The sequence below is a fragment of the Herpailurus yagouaroundi genome, unplaced genomic scaffold (assembly GCF_014898765.1).
Source record: "Herpailurus yagouaroundi ecotype Mexico unplaced genomic scaffold, PumYag 181, whole genome shotgun sequence".
NCBI lineage: Eukaryota > Metazoa > Chordata > Mammalia > Carnivora > Felidae > Herpailurus > Herpailurus yagouaroundi.
Window position 1 is genome coordinate 18,356,097 of NW_024412412.1, and position 11,682 is coordinate 18,367,778.

Here is an 11,682-nt window from a genome sequence, read left to right on the forward strand (position 1 = left end):
CTTACTTTCTTGATGAAACAAAATAATAAGTGAGCTATTAAGTACAGGATTTAATTAATATTTTGGGTGACAAAATGAAAACTGCATAGAGCATTTATGCTGCATTTGGGAATACAGGCGTTGTCTCAAGAAAAAAACACTTTCTATAACAGTTACAAGCCATACTAGCCATGTTTTTTCCAGCACGTTTTTGTTGAAAGAACAAATGAGACAAATGTGGTCATTCAGATGTAGCACTTTGGAAGATATTTTCTCAAACACTAACAGAGTGACCCTGTCATTTCAAGAAAACCAAGTGAGTGTATTAGTTGTCAATGATAAAATTCTGGCTTTGGAGAACTTGTATCCACTGTCGAAAGCTTGACAGCTTCCCAAGACTTTGACAGCTTCTTTTCTGATAAAAATTGGTGGTGATATTAACAAATGTGACTTGGATATTGTATAGTGAAATATGTCAGCATTTGGAAAGCCTGAAAGACCAATGCCTGATGTTAAGATTATGCAAGGATAGGGGCGCCTGGGTGGAGCAGTCGGTTGGGCGTCCGACTTCAGCCAGGTCACGATCTCGCGGTCCGGGAGTTCGAGCCCCGCGTCAGGCTCTGGGCTGATGGCTCAGAGCCTGGAGCCTGTTTCTGATTCTGTGTCTCCCTCTCTCTCTGCCCCTCCCCCGTTCATGCTCTGTCTCTGTCCCAAAAATAAAAAAACGTTGAAAAAAAAATTAAAAAAAAAAAAAAGATTATGCAAGGATAAAATGTAGATGCAAAGTATCAGACAGAACAATGGATTTTAATACAATAGAAAACATTCATTGGTAAATTCAGGAAGAAAAGTGCTAATTATCTGAAAAAAGCTATTAGAATGTGCTCTCCTTTCCCAACAATGTATTTGTATGAGGACAGATTTTCTTCATATATTTCAACTAAAATAGCACTGCAGTGGGTGGAATGTTGGAGCAGATATACTAGCTGTCTGATAAACCAGAAATTAAAGAGATTTGCAAAACTGTAAAACCATGCCACTTTTTTTCAATTAATTGTTCAGAAGAGGATCCTCATAAAAATGTTATGTTTACATTTAATAGTTTAATATATATATATATATATATTTTAAACTCAGTTTTTTTTTAACGTTTTTTTAAATTTATTTTGGGGACAGAGAGAGACAGAGCATGAACGGGGGAGGGGCAGAGAGAGAGGGAGACACAGAATCGGAAACAGGCTCCAGGCTCTGAGCCATCAGCCCAGAGCCTGACGCGGGGCTCGAACTCCCGGACCGCGAGATCGTGACCTGGCTGAAGTCGGACGCTTAACGGACTGCGCCACCCAGGCGCCCCTTAAACTCAGTTTTAATTTCTAAATCAGTGACTACAGATAGATATGACACACAAAAAACGTTTTAAGGTCTTCACCAATAATTTGGGTACAAAGGAGTCCTGAGACCAAAGTTCTGAACCATGGTCTTAGAGGACATATTCCTGAGAAATGGGATTCCTGATAAATACACCTATAATTTTGGTACATTTTGCTGGAATCCCAACCACAAAAGTTGCACAGTTTTGTGTTCCAAGCAACATATGAGAAAGGTGTCAAATTTTTGCTTGCTTGATAGGTGAGAAATGGTATCTTTATATATTGTCAGTTTACATTTTATTTTCACATGCTAAAAAGCCATTTTCATTTCTTTTTCTATGAACCATTTGTTTAAGCCTTTACTCAAAAACATTTTTTTTAAGTGCTTATTTTTGAGAGAGAGAGAGAGAGAGAGAGAGAGAGAGAGAGAGAGAGAGAGAATGAGTGGGGGCAGAAACAGAGGGAGACACAGAATCCAAAGCAGGCTCCAGGCTCTGAGCTGTCAGCATAGAGCCTTATGCGGGGATCAAACCCACAAACATGAGATCACCTGAGCTGAAGTCTGAGGCTTACCCGACTGAGTTATGCAGGCGCCCCACCCTTTACTTTTTTTAAACCAGGCTTTTGGGGGCTTTTTCCTTAATTTTAAGAGATATTTATACATTGAAAAGATTGATCCCTTGTTACTACACAAACTGCAAATATTTCTCTCTACTTTGAGATTCTTCAACCTTCTTGTGGTTTCCCTTGTTTTGCTTCCCTCATGTCCTAGACCACTCAACTGAAAAGACTTATCAGTCACAAAATGAACACAAGTTTACAATTCAGCAGCCACTCCTGGCTTTATCTTACCTGACTTCTCAGCAGCAGTTACAAATGACCATGACCCTCCTCTCAGAACGTTTCCTTTTGCAGTCAAGATCTTAGATCTGACATCCCTCTACTTTCCTGGTCTGCTTCTCAGCATCCTTTTTTTAACCTTACATCCTCTTGAGATTTTAAGTTTTGGGGTGCTTCGAGGGTCAATTCTAGTCCCTTATTCTAGTTCCAGTGACTCCCTAGATAATCACATTTCCAAAAATTTAAGTACCTCTCTCCAATTTAATCTTCTACCTACACAGAACACTTCCAACTTATTGGCAATTAAATGCCTAATAAGCACCCCACATTAGCATATCTAAAGCACTATCCAGGATTTCAAACAATACCTTCTTTTCCCCAGCTCACTTTAAAACTGATTCATTTAGAAGCATAATTTAAACCGCCATCATCTCAACTACTTTGTGTTCAGCCCTGCCCCCACCCCCCATCCCCAACTCCTCAGCTCAACCAGAATACTTTTTTAAACCTAAATCAAGGTTTCTGACAACTTCCCTTTGCACTTAGGCTAAAATCCAAATGGCTAAGCAAGTTCTAGATGGTTTCCCTGCCTACATATAATCTCACCTTTATCTTCCCCCAGCCATTGTCCATTCCAGTTATGATAAATTCATCTGTGCCCTTTCTGCTTCCTCACTCGGCAATGCTTTTCTGTCATATTTTTATACTTCTAGTTCTTCTTTCTTCCCTTCAGTTCTCAGCTCAAATATCACTTCAGAGAGGCCCTTTTAGAACTACGCAATTGGAAATACCCTCCCACTATTTATATCCTTTCGTTTTCTTTGTTATCTAATTTTATGCATGAACAAATATATTTGTTGTTCACTCTCCATCCACAAGAAATTACAATTCCTTAGAGGCCCTATATCTGCACCTGACTTACTAGGTGCTCAATAAATATTTTGAAGAAATGTTTAAAATCAAACCAGCACAAAGTTAAAGGGAAACCAGAGAAAGAGAGAATAGAGATTAAATATTTTTACAGGAAAAAAAGAAAGGAAAGTTGGAGAATACTTTGTTTTCCTAGAATGTTGACTATGTGCTAAACTGTTACCAACATTTATCTCATTTTTCCTAATTTAATCTTTCCCCTTTGCCCTCGCTTTCTTATTTATTCTTTTATAAGGTTACATTTCGTATATACACTAAAACTTTCACAATATTAAGATCAAGTCTAGATATTTAAAGAAAACCATAAGGAAGGAAATGGTCTTCAGGAAAAAAATCTCACCTTTCTTTGTAATCCTGAGTATTTCCCTTCAGGGAAAAAGCCAGAATAGTGGTGACTGAAGGGCTTTTATCTGTTCAGCTGCTCCCAGGACCTCACCTCTCACCATCATGTAGGAAACCTGTGAAGTTTCAAATTCTATCCATATGATAAATCTAGGATAGTGGTTATCAAACTTCAGTGAGCATTAGAATCATAGGAGTTTAGGGGCGCCTGGGTGGCGCAGTCGGTTAAGCGTCCGACTTCAGCCAGATCACGATCTCGCGGTCCGTGAGTTCGAGCCCCGCGTCGGGCGCTGGGCTGATGGCTCAGAGCCTGGAGCCTGTTTCCGGTTCTGTGTCTCCCTCTCTCTCTGCCCCTCGCCCGTTCATGCTCTGTCTCTCTCTGTCCCAAAAATAAATAAACGTTGAAAAAAAAATTTTTTTAAAAGAATCATAGGAGTTTATTAAACCAGATTTGTGGGCTCCACCCCCAGTCTGATTTGATAGATCTGGGTGGAGTCTTAATTCATATTTTAATGTGCCAGTGACTTTGGTCAGGAGGTTTAGTCTCTTTGGGTGGGTCAGTATTTTGTTCTGTCTCCAAGGTCTGAAATGGTGATACTACATTAGTAGCCTCATTATTATTTTTTTAATTAGTGATATAGGTATATAGATATAGATACTTTCCACAGGAAGAAATCCTCCTAGAAGCCATTGCCCTAGAATCTCATTGTGTTTATGCCTTAACCATACCATTTCATCTGAAATCATTAAGTATTTTCACTAAAGAATAATACCAGAGTTCGTTGTTAGTTTTCAGGATATTTACTAAAGAAGGTGATCATGGCATTAGTTGTGGATAGAAAAGTCAAGAGTAGAAATAACAGCTTGAGGAACGTGTCACAGGTGGGAAGTCAGGGGACAAACCAATAGTTCATAGTTGGTCTCAGTGGAGAGGAAATCTGCACGACTTCCCAAGTTTACAGTTCTACCTCTGGAAGATGTTCACTGCATCAGTCAATTCCCTGCTAACCATACTAGAGTGATTTATTTATTTTTTATAATGCTGACAGGACAATGAGAAATTCTACTACTTGCTATCTGATTTTCCAAAATCTGGCTCCACCCTTTGGAATTTTAAGTACATCTTTTTCCTTATCTCAACACTCCCATCCACTCCCTCTTCTAAATCCACATTCCCCAGGTAGACCCCACTCATTTTTGTGTGCCCCTCCCCTTCTCAACCAGAACAATCTCCTTCTCTATTCAATATTTTTCTTACCCCCTTCTCCTTTCTAAGCTTTGATGTAGCCAACTTCTGTGAAGATTTAATCAATTACAATGTCATTTATTCTCATCATCCCAAGCTTCATAATTCATAAGATTTTATTCTTACAGGAAACCTTCACAATCTTTGTCTCGAAAGGTAAAACATCAAGCAAAATTCTCATGTCTTGTAGTCTCTTAAAACCTATTTTAGGTTTTAAGTAATTAGTAAATTATCAATCCTAGAAGATTACACATTTTACCTTAATACTAGTCATTGTGTTATATAGTGTGCTAAAGAATTTTTTATAGTGTGCTAAGGAAAGTTTATATATCCCACAGTCCTGCGAGGCAGGTGGTATCAGAATACATTTTACAGCTGATAAAGCTGATGATTTAGAGGTTAAGTAATTGACCCAAAGCAGTAACAGAAATTACAGATCTAGGGTTTGAGTCACAGCCTGTCTGATGGCAAATTTCATGATACTTCATTACCTCTATTAAGCATTAATCAAGTACCTTGCCAGTTTAAAAGAGAAAATGCCTCAAGTTTGCATTACAGTTTAACACAAGATTCTTCTATAGGCCTGCAGTAACAACATTATAGAGAGCACAGATCATTTTAAAGTGGTAAATTTTTACGTAGGAATGCTCTTGATTAAAAAATAAAAGGTTCCTGGGATTGCCTGGGTGGCTCAGTTAAGTGTCCCACTTTGGCTCAGGTCATGATCTCACAGCTCAAGGTTCGAGCCCCGCATGGAGCTCTGTGCTGACATCTCAGAGCCTGGAGCCTGCTTCAGATTCTGTGTCTCCTTCTCTCTCTGCCCCTCCCCAACTTGCACTCCATCTCTCTCTCAAAAACAAAATAAAAACATTAAAAGAAAAAAGTTCCTGAAGAAATTTTTTTTTTACTCTCTCTCTCTCCATTGTTAGAGAACAAAATGATCAAGTCATAGTCCTCACAGCTCATTTCATGAGCGATCCTATCACATGCGTCAGCCACTGGTCCCCTCACCTCAGGCCCCAAGTATCACACTCTCAGCTTCTGGGGAGGGTGAAGATGCCTGCTGCCAATCAGGATGTTATTTGTTACTCCTGGGCTCATTTCTGCTACAGTAGACCCACTTTGCCCCATTTCAGAAAGGAGCGGGGATGTGGCTTAAGATCAGCCACCTTGTTATTCTTCAGGAAGGACGAGCTACTCTCCGGCTTCTCTTCCAAGGCTGTTCTATCAGAAGCAGGGGCTTAACTTTCATTGGCCTGCTCCCCACAACTCCCAAGAGGTTCAGAAGTCTATGCTCAACTGTTTCTTTATTATTTAGGAATAAACAATCGCTTCTCGGCCTTTTGGCTAAGATCAAGTGTAGGAATAAACATTCATGGCAGACTCCTGTGGTAGTACAGCTGCCTTTCTGTTGTAGATCAATGGTGATCTAAACCCAACCCATCAGTTTTTTACTCTTGGAAAGGAAGATAATCCTCCTAGATAAGATTAAGAGGTCACCTTTACCTCACCTAGTCCAACACAGGACAAGCAAGCCCTCCCTGTTTTGACAATAGAGTATCTTCAACAAAACAAATGGGCTGGCTACACTTGGGGTCAGTTAAGATTCTGAGCAAATGAAAGTCAGATTTTTGCCAGAGGCCACACATTAAGAAGACTGTCATATCTAACTGATGAAGTTAGACTAAAGTGGATTTTGATTCCAGCTCTGCCATTTAACTGCCATGGGCTTCAGCAAGCCCCTGACTACTGAATATTATCTGCAAAATAAGAACCATTATAACCATCTTTTGTGTACACGTGAGCATATGAGAGGCTGTATGAAATGCAAGAACAAGGTGGTAACAAGAAATTTCTCTCTGTAGGAGTATCCTTCCCTTCTTCCGCACATCCACAGTTGTGCTTCATGGGCAGAGTCAAGGCATCGCCTTCCTGAAGAAGGGAGTGTGTAACTGGTAGTGGTAGAGGAGATACAGAGTGGTTACAGGGAAATGAGAAAGAGCATTTTTATGCCCCTTTAATTTCTTTCAATACACATTAGATTGGTAACTAATTTATATCGAGGCACACATATTCAGCCTTTAGAAACGTAATTGTATTAATTTTTAACTTTTATTTAATTTGTTAATTTTATTAATTTTGTATTACTGAGATGCTTATTCTAGAACTTGAAGACCTCTTGTCTCTATCATGTCACTACTCAGGAAGGAAATATTTTTTCAATAACATCTCCATCATCAAGATATTAAGACCTACTTGCTCACTATCACTAGAAGATATGCATCTTTGAGCTTTCACATGGAATGGGGACTCAAAAAGCCTGTTCTATACGTTAAAGTCATACCTAAGACATCTTTCAGGACCAGGAAGTATACTTGTTAAAAGACTGGCATCGGGGTGCTTGAGTGGCTCAGTCGGTTAAGCGGCTGACTTCAGGTCAGGTCATGATCTCGAGGTCCGTGACTTCGAGCCCCACGTCGGGCTCTGTGCTGACAGTTCAGAGCCTGGAGCCTGTTTCAGATTCTGGGTCTCCCTTTCTCTCTGACCCTCCCCTGTTCAAGCTCTGTCTCTCCCTGTCTCAAAAATAAATAAAACGTTAAAAAATAAAAAAAATAAAAAAAGACTGTCATCAACTGCTATAAAGGATTGCCCAAACTATTGGCTTTGAGAAAAAGGCAACTTTATAAATAGCCGTGCCCAGAGCCTGGTTCCAATGTGAACGTAATCAGCTCCAGCAGCTGTCTTGAGTCAGATATTCTATAGGACAAAAGCTATACATGTCAGAGAAACAAAAAATAGGAGTCTAGGTCCCTGAACCCGTTGTTCCTTCCAGATGTTAAATGAGTAAAAGAAGTTCTACTTTATTTAACCTGCCATTATTTTGTTTTTTTTACTGTTACTCATGACTGAAGATAACTCCAATACATTGATTGTCCCAAAGTTAAGGTCTGGAAGCCCCAACATAAAGGGCTTGATATGGGATTTAGAGTGATCATCCTGCTTGTTTTTGTTTTTGTCTTCTTTTTGGGGAAGTGCTGGGGGATGGGAGTTGAAGCTAGGAAGGAAAGACCTCTGTGGAATAACTACAAGAAATTATACATGAACTGGGAATGAAATCTGTCTTTTATGCCCAGCATTTCAGAGACCCAGATGAAGAATTATTTTCTTCTGCTTTGAAAGACTGTATCCTACAGTCAGGTCCAGGGGTATAACATTAGTATGTGTCCTCGCTAGGGACAGAAGCTAGGAAGGAGCTTAGGCAATGAAAGAGCGGACCTAGACTGGCTGACTCCATTTTGTTCTGTGTCCTCCATCTTGAGTGACTATGTCCCCAACATGGCCCCCTTTCCGGGAAAACCGCAGAAAGAAATTCCCGTTCAAACTTCCCATTCAAACCACGCCCAGCAACCTGCGCAACGGGACTCTGACCCTTCCCCAGCCAATCGGCTAAGGCCACGACCATTACCCCACCAACTGCCCTAGATCCCTATAAAACCTTTGTGCTTTTGAAACTCGCTCTCCCCCCCCCACATCTCACCGCTGCGTCTGTGCAGGTAGGGGATTGAGCTCGAGCTATCTCGAATCTAGCTCGGATCTAGCTCGAATAAAGGCTCTTTGCTTTTGCATCGGACTCGGCTCCCTGGTGGTCTTTGGGGATCACGAATTCTGGGCATAACAGCAAGAAAAAGTGGTAAAGAATGCAGATTATCTGTGCTTTCTAAACTACTTGGCTTGGGGGACCTGAATGGCCCAGTCAGTTAGGCATCTGACTATTGATTTTGGCTCAGGTCATGATCTCATGGTTCATGAGATTGAGCTCTGCGTCAGGCTCTGTGCTGACAATGTGGAGACTGCTTGTGATTCTGTCTCCCTCTCTGTCTTTCTGTCTCTCTCTCTCATAAATAAATAAATAAATAAATAAACATAAAAAAAAAAAACCTACTTGCATTTAAGAACAAAAAAGGACTGTAATATATTGGTAAGCTGCAAATCCAAACAATCCTCTCAAAACCGGCAGTACCTAGAAAGAGAGGGTAGTAAAAATACCACTATTTATATTTAGGCTCTGTGTGTCAGGAATAGTTCCATTTGATCTTAGTCCTATTTGGATAAGCCCTGGTCTTTATTAATTGGTTCAAACTTGGAGAAGTAGTAAAATGATAGAACTACAGAGAATCCAGGCCTATGTTCTTGTTAGGATAGCTCAATTTTACCATTGCTGAACCTCACCTGAAAATCCTTATCCATTCTAACTATCTTTGTGGTAAAGTCAAGACTGAAAGTGAACTTGGGAAAGTTAATAATCTTAAAATGGTGTCTGTGAACAAAGATGGAGTTACAAAGATGTTTAGGCAATGCCAGGAAGTTATTTTTCCAAAGTACCTTCCCTCATTAGACTCCCTCACTAAGTCTTGCTTGAAATAAGATATAGAATGGATGGTGTGGTAGGCAGAACTCTGAAAAGGCTCCTAAAATCCTACGCCCCCCCCCCCCCATACATTCTCCTAGTTTTTCAAACACTAATCTGGATGCTGATGTGAAGGGATTTTGCACATAAAATTGAGGTCCCAAATCAGCAGACCTTAGAAGTTTACCCTAAATGGGCCTGAGTTAATCAAGAGAGCCCTTAAACAGGGATGGGCTCTTTGTGGGGAGAAAGATTCTACACTAGGGATGGGTGGCTTAGGAGATGGATAGGGCATATATGGCATGGATCTAGGAATGGCTTCTAGGAACTGAGAGCCATCCTTCACTTGATAAGAAAATGGGGTCCTCAGTCATACAACAGAAAGTAACCGAATTCTGCCCACAATCTAAATGCATTTGGAAGAAGATCTCAAACTTCAGGTGAGAGCACATCCCTGCCAACACCTTAATTCTAGCCTCATGAGATCCTGAGCAGAGAACCCGGACATGACATGCTAGATTTCTGACCTACAGAAATGTAAGCCCATAAATAGGTGTTTTCAAGCTGCTAAATTTGGGGCAATTTGATACACAGCAGTGTAAGACTAATATAGACACCAGTGCACTGCTACTTGGTGCCTGGGAGGAGAAATAGGGCTAGAAATTAACTTTTCAGGCAATTTCTACATCTTAAGTTGGATATGGAGGACACATCAAGAATTCTGCTTTAACAAGGTTTTGTTAGACTGTTAGCAGTTAACTGTGAAATTCCAATCACAACCTACAGTAGAGTCACTAAATTTGGATCCTAAGTAGAGATCTAAATATATACAAAGAATTGTAATATTTAAGAACTTGAGGTTCTAACTTCATGCTGGTTGAAGTTAGTGGCATGTCTCAATCTTATGATTAGTAACAAGTACATATTGTTAGCAATGATTTTCTACTTTAAGAAGTGAAATCCTTCAGGGTGCGCGGGTGGCTCAGTCGGTTGAGCATCTGACTTCAGCTCAGGCCATGATCTCACTGCTTGTGAGTTTGAGCCCCCTGCATCAGGCTCTGTGCTGACAGCTTGGAGCCTGGAGCCTGCTTCAGATTCTGTGTCTCCCTCTCTTTCTGCCCCTCCCCTGCTTGTGTGCACGCGCGTGCATGCTCTCTCTCTCTAATATAAATAAACATTAAACAATTTTTTTAAAGTATATAAAAAAAGAAGTGAAATCCTTCAAAGGGAGCCTTACAAGGAATTATAACATACAGATAAAAGTTGAACTTATCCACCCATTTTTAAAAAAAAAAATTTTTTTTCAATGTTTATTTATTTTTGGGATAGAGAGAGACAGAGCATGAACGGGGGAGGGGCAGAGAGAGAGGGAGACACAGAATCAGAAACAGGCTCCAGGCTCTGAGCCATCAGCCCAGAGCCTGACGTGGGGCTCGAACTCACGGACCGCAAGATCATGACCTGGCTGAAGTCGGACGCTTAACCGACTGCGCCACCCAGGCGCCCCCACCCACCCACCCACCCATTTTTTTTAAATCCAACTATTAAAATATCTGCTTCCAGACACATGGAGCTGTTACACTGCAATGGTTTAAGAAAACAAACATTTCTCATGGTCATGGGTTAGTTTTCTAGCCTGCAGGTTGCTATCTATCAGTTTACTGAATCATGACCACAATTAAAAAATAATGACTGAGTACCTTCTCCATGGAAAAGTTAATTTGGGACTCACAGCTTATGAAACATTTTCATCAAACTCTTTCTTCCAGTGTGTCAGGAACAAGAGTTTGAAAAAAAAATGACATAAGGAGAGTAGAGTCTAAAGCAAGAGACAACTTAAAAAATAAGCTGCAACATGAAGGAGAGGTACAAAGGACTAAGAGATGAGGAACTTGGTTATCCAAGGAGGTCAGGAAATCGTTCCCCAAGGAAGCTGAAGCTGCGAAGGCAGGAAGTAGGGGAGGTGCAGGGAAAGCCAGGATGCCCTGTACCCCCTGAGGAATCTGTCATTCATCTATTGGACTCATTTTCAAGGCACTAGTTGTTGGGCAAACAGTTAAACAAATGTTTGAATTCTTTAAAGTGATCGGTGTTTGAAGGGAAAGCTATTATCAAGTAGAGAACAAACACATTCTTTGTGTTTCTCTTTCCCCCTATCATCTAGATGTGCTTGGTCTCAATCTTTCAAAATCTTTTATTAGTCTTTCACATGGTGTTGTCTATGGCTCCACAAGGCCTTCATATATAACACAAGTTGGGGGTAGATTGTGCCTCAAGGGCACTTAGAGTATTTGGTTTTATAAATATAAAATCTCCAAACTCAAGAAGTTCTACTTTTTAGTTTAGTCTTGTTATATAATTCTAGCAAACTTTACTACACAAAGAGCCTTACGTTTGGTCCCACTTGTTGAGTTTCTATTTCATGGAAACAGGCTATAGTTATCAATTTAATCTAGTCAGTATCTTTGACTACTTCAATGGTTTGACTTAAAACCTCCCTAAGCATGAAATTCTTGTGGGAAGTTAAGCTTATTAAGAATAGTGAACCTAGGAGCACTTGGGTGGCT